Source organism: Nyctereutes procyonoides, unplaced genomic scaffold (genome assembly GCF_905146905.1).
Source record: "Nyctereutes procyonoides isolate TBG_1078 unplaced genomic scaffold, NYPRO_anot_genome, whole genome shotgun sequence".
Taxonomy (NCBI): Eukaryota; Metazoa; Chordata; class Mammalia; order Carnivora; family Canidae; genus Nyctereutes; species Nyctereutes procyonoides.
Genome location: NW_026575120.1, coordinates 27666528 through 27670730, shown reverse-complemented (window position 1 = coordinate 27670730; position 4203 = coordinate 27666528). Strand labels below are relative to the sequence as shown.

At 58.4% G+C, this 4203-nt stretch overlaps 1 non-coding gene across 1 annotated transcript; it reads right to left on the bottom strand.

The window, feature by feature from the left end:
* Positions 1 to 4071: 4071 nt before the first annotated feature.
* Positions 4072 to 4203, bottom strand: LOC129516252 (small nucleolar RNA SNORA9). The gene has a single exon (XR_008665732.1). It is a non-coding gene; the product is annotated as a small nucleolar RNA SNORA9 (small nucleolar RNA).

Here is a 4203-nt window from a genome sequence, read left to right as displayed (position 1 = left end):
TGGCTAGGTACTTTGGATCTTGCTAAACAGTGGGAAATGCCAGTGCCCAGGCCTTTGGGGGCACGGCCTAGGGTAAACATTCTTCAAAGTGTGCAAGGACACACTGGGATGTGAGAAAACCGGCTTCATGTCCCACCGCACAGCGGGGCTGGCGGGCCAGGTTCCTCAGGCTGAGATTCCAGTGGGGCCGCAACCCAGGCCTGTGGATGGTACCCGGGAGGCCACCCCCAGCCCCCTCGCCTGGCCCTTCAGTCGTAAGGTTCAGGAAAGGCGCGGAGAGCCCTCCCATCCCCGGGGAGGCCCGAGTATTTGCCAAGTGAGTCATCCGCATGCTGCCTTGGGGATTCTATACTCAAAAAGCTAGTGTAATAATTGCCTTTTGATGAGCTCATTTTTTAAACTCTAAAAGAATCGACACGCAAGTTAAGGACGGTTTTGCCTTCAAATTCATTATGACAAATACACACCCAGTAAGTTGGGAGTGCTTACTCAAAAGCCCATAAATCCAGGCCACGGCCTTGTGCACCATCCTCAGGGGCTGTTGGCCTGACACTTCCATAGGGACTCAGGTCATCCTCCAAAGCCTTGGGGAGTCCCCTGTACACCCCCTCTGGGGTTGGTGCTTTTGAAGGGCTTTTCCACACCGACACTCAGGAGAATCTGGTCCCTCTGGTCCTGGGGTTTCACTTCCCCAACCTCTCAACCCCTGGTTGGGGGGGGGGGTTCTCCAACCTTGGTTTATTTATTTATTTAATTTTTATTTATTTATGATAGTCACACACAGAGAGAGAGAGGCAGAGACACAGGCAGAGGGAGAAGCAGGCTCCATGCACCGGGAGCCCGACGTGGGATTCGATCCTGGGTCTCCAGGATCGCGCCCTGGGCCAAAGGCAGGGGCCAAACCGCTGCGCCACCCAGGGATCCCTCCAGCCTTGGTTTAAATGGAGGAATTCAGCCCCTGTTCTGAAACCTGAACTGGACAGGATTTTTTTTTTTTAAGACTTTATTCATGAGACACAGAGAGAGGCAGAGACACAGGCAGAGTGATAAGCAGGCTCCACGCAGGAAGGGATCACGCCCTGAGCAGAAGGCAGACGCCCAACCGCTGAGCCACCCAGGCGTCCCAGTTCTTAGGTCTTTTCTAGTAGAAATGTCAAGAGGGTTCTGAGGTTGGGGATTTGGCCCCTGGGGGAGAGCCTGCTGTTGTGGAACCTGGAGCCTCACTGGGGTTGGTGGGACTTGTCTCTCATGCCTCATTTGTCCCAAGGCTGGAGTGACACTGCATGCCCATCTCCCGTCAGGTGGGACAGACCTTGCAGGTCAGCTGGGGAAGCCAGTTGCTGGGGCCCCACCCTGGCCCTGGGGGACACCCCCCCAACCTTCACTACAGATGCCAATCTCCCTCCCTCCCAGTCCCCGGCTCTCTGAGGATCTCCGTCCAGCCCATCTCAGGGTGTGTGGAACCAGGGCTCCTAAGAGGCCACCTTCCACTTTTCCCCATCGACCCTGGTGTGCATGGGGGGATAGCCAGGAGGGTTTCAGGGTACAGTTGCTAGGACTCGGGCTACCTCTCCACTCACAACCTCAGTACTATATGGAGTGTGAAGGTGGTTCACTGCATCTGCACCTGTTACTTTCACGCACACACGGGCCTGGACACCTCTGTGTGCCCATGTGTGGAGATGAGCCCTGCTCTGAAGTGACCACCGCAGAGGGAGGAGGACTAGAGGCGGACAAGCCTGTCAAGGTGACAGAGCCCACCCAGGATCCCCGGGGGGATGCCTGCAATGGCACGTGTTGTAGCCCATCACCCACTCAGCACACTGCAAAGACCCGTCAGGCCGAAGGAACTCAGCAGCTGTTCCCTTCCCGGCGGCAGGGCTCCTGCTCCCTGGATCCCAGAGGAGGCAAGGAGACACACACAGCTGGCTGCATCCAAACTAAAAAGACTGTTTATTAACCACCCCTCATTTCCCACACAGGAGAGATCAGAGAAGCCTGGGCCCTGTGGCAGAGCAGGGACCCATACTGGGAGTGGACAGCACGGCATCCAAACCTGCAGGCAGAGAAATGTCAGTCAGACATGCATAGCAGGCCGAGCCACCCACTCCCACTCGGCACCTGAGCCAGAAATTTCATCTCCTCCCAGGAGGGAAGCCAGTGAGGAAGCATACCGGCTGGGGGTGGGGCACAAAGGCCGCTCAGATCCAGCTGCACCCCTGCAGTGTATGATGGGCAGGCCACACCCCTGGCGCTGACCTCTGGCAGGAGATCAAGGCACCTGGACTGGCTGTGAATATCAAGCAAACACCCTGAGCACAAAGCCAGGGACTATTCGGAGCCCGTTACCCCTGAGAGACCTGTGATGGGACCTGAATCTGGATCTGCCGCTACCCACCCCCCCAAACAGTGGGCTGTGGGGCCTTTGTGATGGGACTCTGGCAGCAGCCTGATCTTCCCAGGGTCCCAGTCGAATCCCAAGCCACAAAGGCAGTCAATGAACCTTTCTGGAACTCAATCACCTGACTTAGGAGATGAAGGTCAGACCAAGTCAGTGGTTCTGAACTTCTCTGGTGGGGGTGGGGTGGGCTCACGGGAACGAACAGAAGTGAAGACAGGCCTCTCCAGCACGTGTACCGCGGCAGATCGCAGACACAGCCACGCAGTGATGACCAGGCCACCTGTCCTGTCGGCATTCTTCTGGCTCTGGCACCTGGCTCAGGCGAGGGCAGACTGTACATCCTGTGCTGGGCAGGGACCCAGAGCAGAGCCTGCTGGGAGAGGCGCCAGTCAGACGAGAGATGAGATTGATGTATTCCGTCCCACAACTGACAAGGTGGCCCCCCAGTTTCAGGGATACTGGTGAGACATAAGAGGCTCTGATTAGAGAGAGGAACAGCTGATGCTGCTCCACAGGAGCAGCCAGAGCGTTGCACCTCCCGCCAGTCCCAGTGCCCACAGGGTGACACATGGGAGCCAGAGGACACCTGGCATGTGTGGTGGGCCACGAGGTATAGGAGAGCTGGACCCCTGGCATCAAAGGGCAGGCAGGCCAGCTCTGTACTACCTCCTCCGTCCTGCGGCTGCATGCCACGTGAACATCCTCAGATATATGGGCCAATGGGCAGCCCTGGCGGCTCAGCGGTTTAGCGCTGCCTTCAGCCAGGGCGTGATCCTGGAGTCCTGGGATAGAGTCCTGAGTTCGTCTCCCTGCATGGTGCCTGCTTCTCACTCTGTCTGTGTCTCTGCCTCTCTCTCTGTGTCTCTCATAAATAAATAAAACCGGAAGGAAGGAAGAAAGGAAAGAAAAAGAAAGGAAAAAAAGGAAGAAAAGAGAAGAAAGAAAAAAGAAAAAGATGAGCCAAAGTGCAGCCAACTCCCTGGGTACTCACGGAGCCCCCTGAGTGCAGCCGGTGTGCTCAGTGTCTGCACCTGGACAGAAGACACAGACCCCAAGTCTGCGGGAAGCCTTGACCTCGGAGAGTTGGTGTGGCCTGGCCAGCCACCCAAAGGAGCCCAAGGCTCTGCTGCCCTGCCGTGACCCTCCACCCACGTCAAGATCCCACTCCTCCCTCCAGCTCAGGCATGGGGAAGGGAACAGACGCGATGCCTGGAGGGGGTTTCTGGCTGGGCGACCCTGCTCGTGTGTGACCGAGACCACCTCCTGGTGGTCAAAGATCTGAACCTCGCGGGGAACTAAGATTTACGAGTCAAGCAAGCCTGCTGGTCCCGAAGCCTCCCTGCAGCAGCGCGGGCGGGGAACCTCACCTCTGGCTCTGTGGGGCCAGCCTTGCCCCTCGCTCCTTCTACGCGGTATTTGCCGGGGGCGGCCCCCCTCCTCCTGAGCTTCATTTTTAGCGTGCGTGGGGCTGTGGAGGGTCAGGAAACAGCGTGAGCAGGGAGCCGGGCACCCAGCAAACGGCCCAATCCCGAGTGCCTGTTCAGGCGGGGGGCTCCGCAACCTGCACGGTCCCCGACCGCGGAGCACCTACGGCGCTGACCGTCGGCGCTTGACCAGCCTCGTGGGACCACACGTGGCCCAGGTCGGCGCGGCAGCCGGAGGGGGCGGCCGCCTGTCTGAAATTTCTATAACCTCGCTCTGGATGGAGCAGGGCAAGGCCTCAAACCGTCTCAGGATGCTGTGGCAAGCGGTGCAGGAATGCGCAGGGTCACCGCAGACCCCAGCACGCTGGACGCTTGCCG